This window comes from Cherax quadricarinatus, chromosome 59 (assembly GCF_038502225.1).
Source record: "Cherax quadricarinatus isolate ZL_2023a chromosome 59, ASM3850222v1, whole genome shotgun sequence".
NCBI lineage: Eukaryota > Metazoa > Arthropoda > Malacostraca > Decapoda > Parastacidae > Cherax > Cherax quadricarinatus.
In genome coordinates, this window is record NC_091350.1 from 22,712,235 (window position 1) to 22,729,758 (window position 17,524).

The 17,524-nt window shown below is 43.0% G+C and overlaps 1 protein-coding gene across 1 annotated transcript in view; it reads right to left on the reverse strand.

Moving 5' to 3' along the window:
* The window catches only part of LOC128698838 (carbohydrate sulfotransferase 11-like), a 174,656-nt gene that overhangs the window by 155,794 nt on the left and 1,338 nt on the right, over positions 1-17,524 (reverse strand). The window lies entirely within an intron of this gene.

Sequence of the window (17,524 nt, forward strand, 5' to 3'; positions counted from 1 at the left end):
GGTGTGCTGACAGTGCTACTAGCAGTATATCTGCACAGATGTGCTGACAGTGTTACTAGCAGTATATCTGCACAGGTGTGCTGACAGTGCTACTAACAGTATCTCTGCACAGGTGCTGACAGTGCTACTAGCAGTATCTCTGCATAGATGTGCTGATAGTGCTACTAGCAGTATCACTGCACAGGTGTGCTGACAGTGTTACTAGCGGTATCTCTGAACAGGTGTGCTGACAGTGCTACTAGCACAGTATCTCTGCACAGGTGTGCTAACAGTGCTACTAGCAACAACACTGCACAAGTGTGCTGCCAGTGCTACTAGCAATACCTCTGCACAGGTGTGCCGACAGTCCCACTAGCAGTATCACTACACAGGTGTGCTGATAGTGCTACTTGTAGTATCACTGCACAGATGTGCTGACAGTGCTACTAGCAGTATCTCTGCACAGGTGTGCTGACAGAGCTGCCAGCAGTATCTCTGCACATGTGCGCTGACAGTGGTACTAGCAGTATCTGCACAGGTGTGCTGACAGTCCTACAAGCAGTATCTTTGCACAGGCATGCTGACAGTTCTATTAGCAGTATCTCTGCACAGGTGTGCTCACAGTGCTACTAGCAGTATCTCTACACAGGTGTGCTCACAGTGCTACTAGCAGTATCTCTACACAGGTGTGCTGACAGTCCTATTAGCAGTATCTCTGCACAGGTGTGCTGGCAGTGTTACTAGCAGCATCACTGCACAGGTGTCCTGACATTGCTACTAGCAGTGTCACTGCACAGGTATGCTGACAAAACTACTAGCAGTATCTCTTCACAGGTGTGCTGACAGTGCTACTAGCAGTATTTCTACACGGGTGTGCTGACAGTACTACGAGCAGTATCTCTGCAAAGATGTGCTAAAAGTGTTACTAGCAGTATCTTTGCAATGGTGTGCTGACAGTGCTACTAGCAATATCACTGCACAGGTGTGCTGATATTGCTACTAGCATTATCGCTGCACAGGTTTGCTGACAGTGGTACTAGCAGTATCTCTACACAGGTGTGCTGACAGTGCTACTAGCAGTATCTCTGCACCGGGGTGCTGACAGTGCCATTATCAGTACCTCGCGACCCTTCAATAATCGCGACCCTTCAATAGTCGAGACCCTTCAATAATCGCGACCCTTCAATAATCGAGACCCTTCAATAATCGCGATCCTTCAATAGTCGCGACCCTTCAATAATCGCGATCCTTCAATAATCGCGATCCTTCAATAATCGCGACTCTTCAATAGTCGCGACCCTTCAATAATCGCGATCCTTCAATAATCGAGACCCTTCAATAATCGCGACCCTTCAATAGTCGAGACCCTTCAATAATCGCGACCCTTCAATAGTCGAGACCCTTCAATAATCGCGACCCTTCAATAGTCGAGACCCTTCAATAATCGCGACCCTTCAATAGTCGAGACCCTTCAATAATCGCGACCCTTCAATAATCGAGACCCTTCAATAATCGCGACCCTTCAATAGTCGAGATCCTTCAATAATCGCGATCCTTCAATAATCGAGACCCTTCAATAATCGCGACCCTTCAATAGTCGAGACCCTTCAATAATCGCGACCCTTCAATAATCGAGACCCTTCAATAATCGCGATCCTTCAATAATCGCGACTCTTCAATAGTCGCGACCCTTCAATAATCGCGATCCTTCAATAATCGCGACTCTTCAATAGTCGCGACCCTTCAATAATCGCGATCCTTCAATAATCGAGACCCTTCAATAATCGCGACCCTTCAATAATCGAGACCCTTCAATAATCGCGACCCTTCAATAATCGAGACCCTTCAATAATCGAGACCCTTCAATAATCGCGACCCTTCAATAATCGAGACCCTTCAATAATCGAGACCCTTCAATAATCGCGACCCTTCAATAATCGAGACCCTTCAATAATCGAGACCCTTCAATAATCGAGACCCTTCAATAATCGAGACCCTTCAATAATCGCGACCCTTCAATAATCGAGACCCTTCAATAATCGAGACCCTTCAATAATCGCGACCCTTCAATAATCGAGACCCTTCAATAATCGCGACCCTTCAATAATCGAGACCCTTCAATAATCGCGACCCTTCAATAATCGAGACCCTTCAATAATCGCGACCCTTCAATAATCGAGACCCTTCAATAATCGCGACCCTTCAATAGTCGAGACCCTTCAATAATCGCGATCCTTCAATAATCGCGATCCTTCAATAATCGAGACCCTTCAATAATCGCGACCCTTCAATAATCGCGATCCTTCAATAGTCGCGATCCTTCAATAATCGCGACCCTTCAATAATCGCGACCCTTCAATAATCGAGACCCTTCAATAATCGAGACCCTTCAATAATCGCGACCCTTCAATAATCGCGATCCTTCAATAATCGCGATCCTTCAATAGTCGCGATCCTTCAATAATCGCGATCCTTCAATAATCGCGATCCTTCAATAATCGAGACCCTTCAATAATCGCGACCCTTCAATAATCGAGACCCTTCAATAATCGCGATCCTTCAATAATCGCGATCCTTCAATAATCGCGATCCTTCAATAATCGCGATCCTTCAATAATCGCGATCCTTCAATAATCGCGACCCTTCAATAATCGAGACCCTTCAATAATCGAGACCCTTCAATAATCGCGACCCTTCAATAATCGCGATCCTTCAATAATCGCGATCCTTCAATAGTCGCGATCCTTCAATAATCGCGATCCTTCAATAATCGCGACCCTTCAATAATCGTGACCCTTCAATAATCGCGACCCTTCAATAATCGCGACCCTTCAATAATCGCGATCCTTCAATAATCGCGACCCTTCAATAATCGCGATCCTTCCAAAGTCGCGACCTTTCAAAAATCGAGACCCTTCAATAATCGCGACCCTTCAATAGTCGCGATCCTTCAATAATCGCGACCCTTCAATAATCGTGACCCTTCAATAATCGCGACCCTTCAATAATCGCGACCCTTCAATAATCGCGATCCTTCCAAAGTCGCGACCTTTCAAAAATCGAGACCCTTCAATAATCGCGACCCTTCAATAGTCGCGATCCTTCAATAGTCGCGACCCTTCAATAATCGTGACCCTTCAATAATCGCGACCCTTCAATAATCGCGACCCTTCAATAATCGCGACCTTCAATAGTCGCGACCCTTCAATAGTCGCGACCCTTCAATAATCGCGACCTTTCAAAAATCGCGATCCTTCAATAATCGCGATCCTTCAATAGTCGCGACCCTTCAATAATCGCGACCTTCAATAATCGCGATCCTTCAATAGTCGCGATCCTTCAATAGTCTGGTCCTTCGACAGTCGGGGCCCTTCAGTAGTGGGACCATTTAATATTTGGGGTCCTTCAATAGTCGGGCCCCTTCAATGGTAGGGGTACTTCAGTAGCCAGGGCCCTTCAATAGTAGAAGTCGGGGCCCTTAAGCGCCGCTTAGTCTTCTTATCGGTAAATCCACCACTTAGAGTTGCTTAAGTTAAGAGATATTAGTCTCACGTGCACTAGTAAAGAGCACGAGCTTATTAGCACAAACTTACCATGGTTGAGCACGAACTTACCGTGGTTGAGCACGAACTTACCGTGGTTGAGCTCGAACTTACCGTGGTTGAGCACAAACTTACCGTGGTTGAGCTCGAACTTACCGTGGTTGAGCATGAACTTACCGTGGTTGAGCACGAACTTACCGTGGTTGAGCACAAACTTACCATGGTTGAGCACAAACTTACCATGATTGAGCACGAACTTATCGTGGTTGAGCACAAACTTACCATGGTTGAGCACAAACTTACCATGGTTGAGCACAAATTTACCATGGTTGAGCACAAACCTACCATGGTTGAGCACAAACTTACCATAGTTGAGCACAAACTTACCGTGGTTGAGCACAAACCTACCATGGTTGAGCACGATTTTATCGTGGTTGAGCACGAACTTATCATGGTTGAGCACAAACTTACTATGGTTGAGCACAAACCTACCATAGTTGAGCACGAACTTATCGTGGTTGAGCACAAACTTACCATTGTTGAGCACAAACTTACCATGGTTGAGCACAAACCTACCATGGTTGAGCACAAACTTACCATGGTTGAGCACAATCTTACCATGGTTGAGCACAAACTTACCGTGGTTGAACACGAACTTACCATGGTTGAGCACGAACTTACCATGGTTGAGCACGAACTTACCGTGGTTGAGCACAAACTTACCGTGGTTGAGCACAAACTTACCATGGTTGAGCACAAACTTACCATGGTTGAACACGAACTTACCATGGTTGAACACGAACTTACCATGGTTGAGCACAAACTTACCGTTGCTGAGCACAAACTTACCATGGTTGAGCACGAACTTACCATGGTTGAACACGAATTTACCATGGTTGAGTACGAACTTACCATGGTTGAGCACAAACTTACCGTGGTTGAGCACAAACTTACCGTGGTTGAGCACGAACTTACCGTGGTTGAGCACAAGCTTACCGTGGTTGAGCACGAACTTACCGTGGTTGAGCACACACTTACCATGGTTGAGCACAAACTTACCGTGGTTGAGCACACACTTACCATGTTTGAGCACAAATTTACCGTGGTTGAGCACGAACTTACCATGGTTGAGCACGAACTTACAGTGGTTGAGCACAAACTTACCATCGTTGAGCACAAACTTACCGTGGTTGAGCACAAACTTACCATGGTTGAGCACAAACTTACCGTGGTTGTTGAGCACGAACTTACCATGGTTGAGCACGAACTTACCGTGGTTGAGCACAAACTTGCCATGGTTGAGCACAAACTTACCGTGGTTGAGTACAAACTTACCATGGTTGAGTACAAACTTACAGTGGTTTAGCACGAACTTACCATGGTTGAGCACAATTACTGTGGTTGAGCACGAACTTTCCATGGTTGAGCACAAACTTACCGTGATTGAGCACAAACTTACCTTGGTTGAGCACGAAGTTACCATAGTTGAGCACGAACTTGCTGTGGTTGAGCACAAACTTACCATGGTTGAGTACAAACTTACCATGGTCGAGTTTCAAGTTCACTTTTAAACGATCTTTAACAAGAGTTGTACAACGTTCTCTTTAATGTCTAAATTGTACATATACATCATCTACTTCTCTACACGTCCTACATAACCTGAGAGTTTGTATAACCTATGTCAACAATATCGCCAGTTCTAAACTAATTGTCAACCACGTTGTGGAAAATAATTTCCCAAAAATTATGCTGTATATTTTTTATAATGTAAATATACCTGATTAATACATTACTATTGCTCTAAAGTGTATTTTAAAGAAGTGAACTGACAGGGAAACTCTGCGCCTGTGCTGGTGAGCAGGGAGAGAGACGCCATTGTTTTGAATGTGGTACAGGCATGCTAATGAAATGTGCATAAATTTGGTCGCTCTGGAAGTTAAATTGTTTTTGAAACTTCCCAAATAGGAGACAAAATTGTTGGAATTGCAGTCCTGCATAACGTGAGAAATCAGGCGACTGGACAGGACTCCGTAATTAGATGGAAACAGGATATTACCCCAGCTAAGTCATGTCTATTTTGTGTTGAAATTCTGGCCAGTATTTTCTTCATATTGACACACCGTAATCTCCAGACTAATTGGGAAGTCTTATTATTATAAATTCTCCTTCAATGAATATGTATTCACATTTTAAACTTAATATACAGTACACATATTTATATTAATGTTTTTACCAGAATTCCTGGTGATGTATATTTCATTTGAAATTAAAATAGGTCCAGAGTGACTTGTGTAGAGATAGATTATCGTAGGTATCGAAGAGAGATATTTTTTGCGACCTAAGTGTCCTAAAATTCCTACTTGTCTCTGTAACCTTGATAAAGAATAATTATCATTGTTATCATTTACTGGTATGTATCTTATGACTTACATCCAGGTAAATTTAATTTTCCACACACGTCTTATAGAAATAAATTTCATCAAATATCAAAAGAACAAGAAAACACAATAACGTGACTGGAACAATACACAAATAACGTGTACATATTAGAGAGAAGCTTATGATGGCTTGTCGGTCCGACTTGGAGAGTGAGGGAGCCTGTGTATATAGGTGAGGGGGATAGTGACGGGAGAGTGAGGGAGCCTGTGTATATAGGTGAGGGGGATAGTGACGGGAGAGTGAGGGAGCCTGTGTATATAGATGAGGGGGATAGTGACGGGAGAGTGAGGGAGCCAGTGTATATAGATGAGGGGGATAGTGACGGGAGAGTGAGGGAGCCTGTGTATATAGACGAGGGGGATAGTGACGGGAGAGTGAGGGAGCCAGTGTATATAGATGAGGGGAATAGTGACGGGAGAGTGAGGGAGCCAGTGTATATAGATGAGGGGGATGGTGACGGGAGAGTGAGGGAGCCAGTGTATATAGATGAGGGGGATAGTGACGGGAGAGTGAGGGAGCCAGTGTATATAGATGAGGGGGATAGTGACGGGAGAGTGAGGGAGCCAGTGTATATAGATGAGGGGGATAGTGACGGGAGAGTGAGGGAGCCAGTGTATGTAGATGAGGGGGATAGTGACGGGAGAGTGAGGGAGCCTGTGTATATAGATGAGGGGGATAGTGACGGGAGAGTGAGGGAGCCTGTGTATATAGATGAGGGGGATAGTGATGGGAGAGTGAGGGAGCCTGTGTATTATCAGGTCTAGTTTGTTTAGGGATAAGCAGTTACGACATGTCCTTCTCGTAGAACCGACTCATGTGTCCTCCCTTAGTGGAGTAGCTGGTTCTCACCTGCGTGTCCGAGGTCGGACTTTCCTCACTTTTTCTATCCAAGGTAGAGACTTCACTGCTTCCTTCCTTGTTGTCGACCAGATTACTTTCCCTGGTGACCTTCTACTGGGCTTTGCTTCCATGCGAGACTTACGCATTGTGCTCGACCCTTATCGATGGCATGCCCAAATTGATGACTTGATCGTACCATTTTGGGGTTACCAGCTTGGATCCGAGATCTGCCATACTGCCACAGAGTACGACATTCGAATTAAGTCCTTACAGGCCAGTGCATTTTCCAGTAGCGTACCCAAGAGGTCAGGTACTGATGATCCTGTCATTCCTGTCTGTGTTCCTGCAACTTCAGACTTGCAGGATAGTGTCCAGTTACCTCAAGTGTCCGAGGACGCTCTGACTACCTTGAGTGCTGAGCCTATCCCTGCAATGTCTGCTAGTTCAAGTAGTAGTTTCTCCACAGGGGACGCCTTGTCGGAAAACGATTACTTGCAACTAGTAATGCCATCTCTTGTTGATGTCACATGCCGTCTGCAGAAAGACGTTTCTGTCGCAGCTAGTGCCCTCACTAGAGTGTCTGTTGTTGTTCCTAGTGTTCCAGATGGTGATAACGTCCTAGTTGACAGTGATTCCTGCAAAGTGAAAGGTCAATTTGTTGAACCATCCTTACATGTTGTAAGAGATAGTAAGATCCATTTCTTCCTAGCTAACACTTCTGGTCACAGTGTTCGTCTCAGAGCAAATACCAATCTTGTTGACCTTGTTCACTATCCTTACCCTGTTCAGGTAGAGGATGAATTGTCACCTGACCAGTGGGTCGGTGCTATTTCTACCGGGGAGACCTCATCCACTTCACCAGATCAATCTGTTCCACCAGTTGAGGAGAAAGACATAGCTCCCACTGACTTCCCAGATGAAGTCAAGCGTTTGTTGACTCTGTTGAACAAACGTCGTAAAGCCATTGCCTTACCAGGTGAGAAGATGGGTATAACGAACTTATTGTCCTATCGTATTCCACTTGAACCTGGTACTAGACCTATCTATATACCTGCATACAGAATGCCTCATTCACAAGTTGCTGTCGCAGAAGAATTGATCAATCAAATGCTTGATGATGGAGTTATTGCACCTAGCAATTCACCTTGGAATGCACCCTTGATCCTAGTACCTAAGAAGGATGGTACTTGGCGCCCAGTGATAGACTTGAGGAAGTTAAATGCGAAAACTATTCCAGATCGCTTCCCACTTCCTGTACTTGGTGATCTTTTACATAACATTGGAGATAACAAAGTCTTTTCAACCCTGGATTTGTTACAAGGGTTTTGGCAAGTCCCTCTTCACGAGGACAGCCAAGAGCTACCTGCATTCTCCACTCCTACAGGTCATTATCACTTCCTCCGTATGGCGTTTGGATTACGATCCTCCCCTATCACGTTCTCAAGGCTCATGACTAATATCTTTAGAGGTCTCATATGTAATGCACTTATGGTGTACTTAGATGACGTAATCGTCATGTCTAAAGACGTGGATACACACTTGAAAAGACTTGATGTAGTACTTGGTAAGCTTGAAGAAGACAATTTAAAGATCAAACTGTCTAAATGTCAATTTTTCAGATCAGAAATCAAGTTTCTTGGTCACGTAGTCACTCCTAGAGGGGTTACGACTGACCAAAGTAAAGTAACTGCAGTACTAAATTTTCCAACACCCAAAACTGCTGATGCCGTAAGATTCTTTGTGGGCTTAGCAGGTTTTTATAGATCTTTCATTGCCAATTTTTCTTCCATAGCTGCTCCTCTAACTGAGTTGCTTAAGAAAGATGCTCCTTTTGTTTGGACCTTCCGTCAAGAAAGAGCATTCCAAACTTTAAAAGAAAAGCTAACATCTGCTCCAATTTTGAAATTTCCAGATTTTTCTAAGCCCTTCTATCTGACTACTGATGCTAGTTCTATTGGCATAGGTGCCGTACTAGCTCAGAAGACTGATGGCAAGTACAACGCAGTTGCATTTGCTAGCCGAGTCCTTACGAAGGCTGAACATAATTATACAGTAACTGAGCAAGAAGCTTTAGCAATAGTATGGTCTTTAAAGCACTTCCGAGACATTATTTATCAGTACTCTGTTCATGTCCTGACAGACCATGCTCCACTGATACCTTTATTCTGGAACAAACAACCTACTGGAAGGTTAGCCAGATGGACCTTGACTATCCAAGAGTTCAATCCCACCTTTGAACACTTACCTGGCAAGTCAAATGTAGTCGCAGATGCCTTATCACGACATGTTAGTATAGTAACTGCAGACCCTCCATTTAGTGCTGAGGATGTAAAGAATGCTCAACGAACAGATCCCATGTGGTCTGGTGTGATTCGATTCCTGCTCCAGGAAGATCTTATTCTGACTGTGAAGCCACCAGCACCCATCAGTGACTTTGTCATGAATCAAGAATTACTGTATCGAACAGCCGAGTTGGATACTCCTAGCAGAAGAGTTTACCAGTTAGTAATTCCACAGTCACTAGTGAATGTAGCCTTACAGCTAGTTCACGATGTACCAGGTGTTGTGCACCCTGGTATGGATCGTTCAGTAAAACAAGCCAGATTGAAATACTTTTGGCCTCGTATGGCAACTGATATTTCTGAGTATGTTAAGAAATGTAGTGTCTGCATGCAACATAAAGGTAATGCTAATGGCCCTAATCCAATCCAAGTGTATCCAACTACTAGCGAACCGTGGGAAAGAGTTGCGCTAGATTTGTTAACTAATTTCCAATGTTCCCTCCAAGGCAACAAACATCTGTGTGTTATGGTAGACCATTTCACCAGATATTGTGAGTTAGTTCCTATTGCAGATAAGACTGCCGAGACAGTAGCTAAGCGTTTAAAGAACGCATTATCTGCAGGCATACCACCCCTAAGTCCCTAGTAACAGATAATGGTGGTGAATTCTGTAATGAGATTCTTGAAAATTTCTGCACCTTGTACAAGATCTCTAAATCCACCATTGTTCCTCATCATCCTGCCAGCAATGGGTTAGCGGAACGAACCAATAAGAAAGTACTTGATGTCTTGAGAGCCACTATCAATCCCAACAGTGAAACTTGGGATGAAGTTATACCTGATGTGCAGTGTGCTATAAATTCTGCTTACAATGTTTCTATAGGTGACACTCCACATTATGCATTGTACGGTGTAGATAAACGTTTGCCTTATGAGTTGTTATATTCTAATCCAAAACCAAATTACAACCCTGATGATTTCATAGCAACTCGTACCAGCTTAGCTCAAAGTGTTTTTAGAAGAATCCGTGAAACACTTCATAAATCAACAGCAGAATTTACAAGAGTCGCAAACACTCGAGCAAAGCCATCCAAAATCAAAGTAGGTTCGAGAGTTATGCTGACTAACTTTAACAAAACGTCTGCAATGCCTAAGCTTGATCAAAAGTTTGTTGGTCCTTATTGTGTAGTTGAACATATCACTGGTAATAAGTATAAGGTTAGAGAAATTAGTACTGGTCAGTATAAAGAATCACATTTAGATCATATGAAGTTAGTATGTGATGATAATGATGTTCCAACCCAGACTAATGTGACAGACTCTGACAATCCTCCTGATCCTGTACTCTCTACCTCTGATACTCAGACGATCAACCTGAATGTCGTTATTCCCTACGTACACGACAAGTATTGAGAAATCCTCAAGTATCATTTGTTACTTCCAATTCAGATTTGCCTCAAATACAGCATGAGTTAGCCAGTGCAACAGAGTTTGATTCTCCCAGAGATGACACCCATTCTGCATATGTCAATCTCACCCTAGCAGAGCTGGGGTTAAATGTAAATAACCTGTATAGATGAATAATTACAGTATCAACTTATCAGTATTCAAGAATTTTTTTTGTGTGTTCACGTTCTCTCCGAATTCTGAGAGTTAACAGTCTAGATTTGAGTGCACCGAATCTGCCTTTCTGTTAAACACTTCTTTCTTTGTATATATTCCTTCCTCAGAATCCGTAGATCACATGAATACAGATCGATCGATCAAATTTTTTTTTATCACTTCTATTGTGTAATCTCAATGATGAGTCTCATTCGATGAGTTGTGCTATATTATACCTTGTATTGCATTACAGTTTCAGTTAAGTAAGCTTCAATTCCAATGTTCTACTTATGTATGTTATAATGTTCAATTGTTGTGTACTTTGACATTGTATAGAATCAGCCCAAGCTGTACACCTGCCATCTCTAGTTTGTATTAGTTGTATGTCGGGACGACATACGTTAGTGTCGCCGAGCTCTCAGTAGTAGTAACCAGTTACCAGTAACCAGTGTACCAGTAGATGACTCACTACCAACCATCTCTGCGTGAATCACTGACTGTATTCATATTGCTGCTGACCATAGCAGGATTTCAAACACCCCCTCACCAGGGGGTGAGAGAGGCAGGTCGGCTGTTGGTGCTTCCCCATACCTTCCGTTATATTATACGTACTACCAGCCTACGTGAGTATTCTTACCCCATCCACGTATCGAAAACCCACATGATAGAGTGAAAGAGCCAGTGTATATAGATGAGGGGGATAGTGATGGGAGAGTGAGGGAGCCTGTGTATATAGATGAGGGGGATAGTGACGGTAGAGTGAGGTAGCCAGTGAATATAGATGAGGGGGATAGTGACGGGAGAGTGAGGGAGCCTGTGTATATAGATGAGGGGGATAGTGATGGGAGAGTGAGGGAGCCAGTGTATATAGATGAGGGGGATAGTGACGGGAGAGTGAGGGAGCCTGTGTATATAGATGAGGGGGATAGTGACGAAAGAGTGAGGGAGCCTGTGTATATAGATGAGGGGGATAGTGACGGGAGAGTGAGGGAGCCAGTGTATATAGATGAGGGGGATAGTGACGGAAGAGTGAGGGAGCCTGTGTATATAGATGAGGGGGATAGTGACGGAAGAGTGAGGGAGCCTGTGTATATAGATGAGGGGGACAGTGATGGGAGAGTGAGGGAGCCAGTGTATATAGATGAGGGGGATAGTGACGGAAGAGTGAGGGAGCCTGTGTATATAGATGAGGGGGATAGTGACGGGAGAGTGAGGGAGCCAGTTTATATAGATGAGGGGGATAGTGACGGGAGAGTGAAGGAGCCAGTGTATATAGATGAGGGGATAGTGACGGGAGAGTGAAGGAGCCTGTGTATATAGATGAGGGGGATAGTGACGGGAGAGTGAAGGAGCCTGTGTATATAGATGAGGGGGACAGTGATGGGAGAGTGAGGGAGCCAGTGTATATAGGTGAGGGGGACAGTGATGGGAGAGTGAGGGAGCCAGTGTATATAGGTGAGGGGGACAGTGATGGGAGAGTGAGGGAGCCAGTGTATATAGATGAGGGGGACAGTGATGGGAGAGTGAGGGAGCCAGTGTATATAGGTGAGGGAGACAATGATGATAGAGTGAGGAAGCCAGTGTATATAGATGAGGGGGAAAGTGATGGGAGAGTGAGGGAGCCAGTGTATATATGTGAGGGAGACAGTGATGGGAGAGTAATGGAGCCAGTGTATATAGATGAGGGGGACAGTGATGGGAGAGAGTGAGGTAGCCAGTGTATATAGATGAGGGGGACAGTGACTGGAGAAAGAGAGGAAGAAAGTAGAAAATGGATAAGTAGTGTTAGAAGTATTGGTGGTAGTGGAAGCAGTAGTAGTAGTAGTAGTAGTAGTAGTAGTAGTAGTAGTAGTAGTAGTAGTAGCAGTAGCAGTAGCAGTAGCAGTAGTAGTAGTAGTAGTAGTAGTAGTAGTAGCGGCAAGAGAAGCTATCAACTTGCCCATTATTCTCTTAATCGTGAGGATTACCTCCGCCTTGCTCTCTGACGCACGTACCTACACTCCTCTCCTTTCCAACCCTCCTGATCGCATCAAGAGAACTTTCAACAATAAACTTAACAGACTCTTCGTTCTTTGTCCTCCTTTGTTATTTGTCCCTCTTTACCTTATTTCTATGGCTGAGGGACTGATCACCTCAAATCTCCGACTTCAAGGGTGTTGGACTGATTACATCGTCTTCACATCTCTACTGCTCCTGCCTACTTTCTGCATTCGACTGAAGAAGCCTACTGTGTAGGCGAAACGTTTTGGAATAAAGTTGCCTAACTGTTGCCCATGTGTCTTACCTACCATAAAGTTGCTTGTAAAGGCAAAACAATTGATCAACAAAGAGAGACAGTAGAGGGCAGAGAGTGACTAGCTCCCTTGAAGGGGGCAGTTAGTGTACAGCAGTATTCCAGCCTAGAGAGAAAAAGGGATTTAGACTTATCATGGGCTTGGCGTCCCTAGTTTTGAAGGTCCTCATTATCTATCCTATCATTTTCCTAGCAGATGCGGTAGATACATTGTTGTGGTCTTTGAAGGCGAGATCCTCTGACATTATCACTCCCAGGTCCTTCAGATTACTTTCTCTCTCTATTGTATGGTTAGAGTTTGTTATATACCCTGATACAGCTTTAATTTCCTTAAGTTTTCCATAACTGAGTAGTTGAAATTTCTCTTCATTTAACTTCATATTGTTTTGAGAGGCCCATTTGAAGATTTGGTTGATGTCCACCTGGAGTCTTAAGGTAGATCATGGTAATGAGTAAGATATTGTGCATATGGACTTCAGTAAGGCTTTTGATAGAGTTCCACATCAGAAGCTATTGAGGAAAATTAAGGAACACGGAACAGGAGGATAAACTGTTTCCTGGGTAGAGGCATGGTTGACAGATACGCAGGAAAGAGTTTGCATCAATGGGGAGAAATCAGAGTTGGGGCACATCACTTGTTGGGCCCTTTGTTGTTCAAAATTTATATAAGCAACACTGATGAGGGAATAAATAGCGACATAAGCAAGTTTTCTGATGACACCAAAATAGGTCGCCTAATTCATTCTAATGAGGACATTAAAGCACTCCAGGAAGATTTGAATAGACTGATGCAGTGGTCGGAGAAGTGGCAGATGCAGTTTAATATAGACAAATGCAAAGTTCTAAACATTGGACAAGAAAATAACTATGCCACTTATAAACTAAATAATGTAGATCTTAATATTAATGATTGCAAAGAGGATTTGGGAGCTCTGGTTAGTAGTAATCTAAACCCAAGACAACAGTGCATAAGTGTTCACAATAAATTGAACATAATCCTTGGCTTCATATTAAGGGGCATAAATAATAGAAGTCCTCAGGTTGTTCTTCAACTCTATATATATTTAGTTAGGCCTCATTTAAATTATGCTGTACAGTTCTGGTCACCATATTACAGAGTGGATATAAATGCTCTGAAAAACATACAACGAAGGATGACAAAGTTGATCTCATGTATCAGAAATTTTCCCGACCAGTAAGATGCTTAGTCTTGACGTTGAGTCTCTCTTAACTAATGTTACTCTTGATGATGTTCTTTATTTTCTCAGAGTGAAGGCCAATGAAGGGTTACTTCATCTTCCTATACTTACTGACATCTTTCTTGATCTTATTCGATTTTGTGTGGACCCTAACTCCTTTCTTTTCATGGTAAATTTTATTCTCAACCTTCGGTGTCCTCTAGTTCCTGTTCTTGATAACTTTTGTATGGAATACTTGGAAACTGTTCTTCTTCCTACTATTGGTGTGCGCCCTTCACTCTGGCTTTGGTATGTAAATAATATCTCTCCTTTTGAACCCCATGACTCTAAGTCTCTTCCAACCATTTCTCGACGCACTTAATCTAGCTCCTTCCATCAAGGTGCTGTATAGCCCTTGTGGCTTAGCGCTTCTTTTTGATTATTATAATAATAATAATCCTTCCATCAAGTTTAAAGTTGAATGGGAATCTAACACTTTACTTCCTTTCCTTGCTGTACGTGTCCATCCCTAGGCCATGGGCTTCATTTAATAAAATTAACAATTAACGCAGCTGAAACTGAAAGCCAAACTTTCTTTTAATGAAGCCCAGTAATTGTTCTAAATTCACCTATTATAAGTTTACTTAACAATGTTAGTAAAATTTAAAATTTACAACTGCGTGAACTAAACTTATGAGGCATCATCCTTAATAATATTTTGAAGGTGGTAAGCAAGTTTATTCAGGTATACCTGGAGTTTACCTGGAGAGAGTTTCGGGGGTCAACGCCCCCGCGGCCCGGTCTGTGACCAGGCCTCCTGGTGGATCAGCGCCTGATCAACCAGGCTGTTGCTGCTGGCTGCACGCAAACCAACGTACGAGCCACAGCCCGGCTGATCAGGAACTGACTTTAGGTGCTTGTCCAGTGCCAGCTTGAAGACTGCCAGGGGTCTGTTGGTAATCCCCCTTATGTGTGCTGGGAGGCAGTTGAACAGTCTACAGTTACATAGATTTTCATACATAGGAGCATATGTGTAGAGAACCTGGGATAACCCAAAAAAGTCTGACTTATTGCCATTGGGGTCCTTAGAAAAGTCATTTTTAAGTTGCTGAAAGTGTATCAATATCATGATTTAAGTAATGAGATTGGCAGTGTGAGAACAACTGAGACCAGTAACACTGAGAACTTTACTTTTACTGAAAACACACACGAAAGATGAAAATTTGAAACCGCTCAGTTATTAAACGGATCTCAAGAATTCCAAGTTTAAAAATAAATTACTACATTGACAAATTTGTCCACAAAAATAAAACTTCTGGGTATTATCTTAAAAACTTGAAATCGATCAAAAGAAGTTTTTTTCAGTTAGGACAGAGATTGTATCCATTCCAAGTTTTTTTTTTGGTTAGTATTTAGATATATTTGAAGCTACATAAAACAAACTTACTGAGTAGTATACTCTTTATATCACGCATCAAACACAATGTATAGACGTTATTTCAAAGAAGTCTACTTAGTTATATTTAACGTGATTTAACGGTAAAAAAGAAAGCTTTACATTATGTTATAAACGATATTGACCAACAATACCTACACACTCCAGTAACAGATCCACCATTCTTTTATATACACCTGGAAAATCCTAGAATGACTAGTACCGAACTTGCACACGAAAATCACTCACTACGAAAGCAAAAGACTTGGCAGACGATGCACCATCCCCCCAATGAAAAGCAGGGGTGTCACTAGCACGTTAAGAGACCATACAATAAGTGTCAGGGGCCCGAGACTGTTCAACTGCCTCCCAGCACACATAAGGGGGATTACCAACAGACCCCTGGCAGTCTTCAAGCTGGCACTGGACACGCACCTAAAGTCAGTTCCTGATCAGCCGGGCTGTGGCTCGTACGTTGGTTTGCGTGCAGCCAGCAGCAACAGCCTGGTTGATCAGGGGCTGATCCACCAGGAGGCCTGGTCACAGACCGGGCCGCGGGGGCGTTGACCCCCGAAACTCTCTCCAGGTAAACTCCAGGTGTGCACTTTGTAGAATGTTTGAAGTCGGTCAGACTAAACTTTCTTTGGTTATGGTACATCAGTGAAGTTTCAGGAATAATCTATATATAACTTTAATCATCGGACACTTGGGGAAAGTGTTCATGCCAAAAGTGGCATGAACATTTTCCCCAGTACAGTGAACCTCAGTTGAAAATTTAAACCTGATTGAATGAGGAGTTCTCAAGTTATAAGCGAAAGTTTGGAGGTTTATGGTACTTCTTCCATCAAGTTTAAAGCTGAAGGGAAATATTACTCGGCTTCCATTCCTTGATGGTCATGTTCATCGTTCAGCTAAATGCTTTTCCGTTTATCGCAAGCCTGTGCACAGTGGCATCTACATTCACTGCTATTCTTACCATGCTTCCTGTGTGAAGAAAAAAAAGTCTTTTTTTCTCTTTTTCTCCGTGCCTTCTGCGTTTGTGACATTCAGTTCCTTGACTCAGAAATTTCCTCTCTTCGCAGTTCGTTCTCTCGTCTTGCCTACACTTCCAACTTCAAAAACTCTGTCTACTCATACGCTAAACGGACTTTCTTCTGTACAACTCTCTACTCCAGGGAAATCTTCTGTTCTCTGCCTTCCCTTTATTTCCATTTTTTCTAATCTCAACAACTCTCTCCGTTCTTTAGACATCAAAGTTACTTTTCGCCAATCTAACACCCTTCATAGTAATCTAGTTCATACCTCTCTTGCTGTTGATGCCTCTGGAGTCTACTCTAATTCATGCTACTCTTGTCCTCTTCAGTACTTAGGAGAAACTGGCTACTCTCTTTCTGATAGACTTAAAGAGCACAAAAGTAATGTTAAATTTGCTGAAACCAAAAATGTCCTTTTCTGTTAAGTAAGAGATCACAGTCATCTTATTGACTGGTCCTCCGCTAAAACTGTGTACCCTTCTTCGAGCTTCCTCACACGCCGTCTTGTTGAAGTGTCCCTTATACTCAACATAGCTAATATGAGTCTTAGTTGTGGCTTTGTCTCTGTAGATGCCTTCTTTTCTCTTTACATTCTCAAATGCTTCTAACTTCAGAACACTTGTGACTTGACCTAATACTTTCTTCTCCTCTCCCTACTTCTCCTTTACTATTTTACTTTGTCTTCTTTTCTTATGCCTAGGTGTGTTCTGTGCTTCAGTTTTTCCCTTCCCTGTGTTTTTGGTCTTATCCCTTGTGGGCCATTAGTTCTCCTGCAGTACTCCTTTCTCTTGTCCTTAAACTTACTCCACTTCCACTTCTACTACTACGACTACCACTCTATAATTATTACTACTACTATTGCCTTCCTTCACTTCTCCCTACTATTCTCCCTATTTTCTG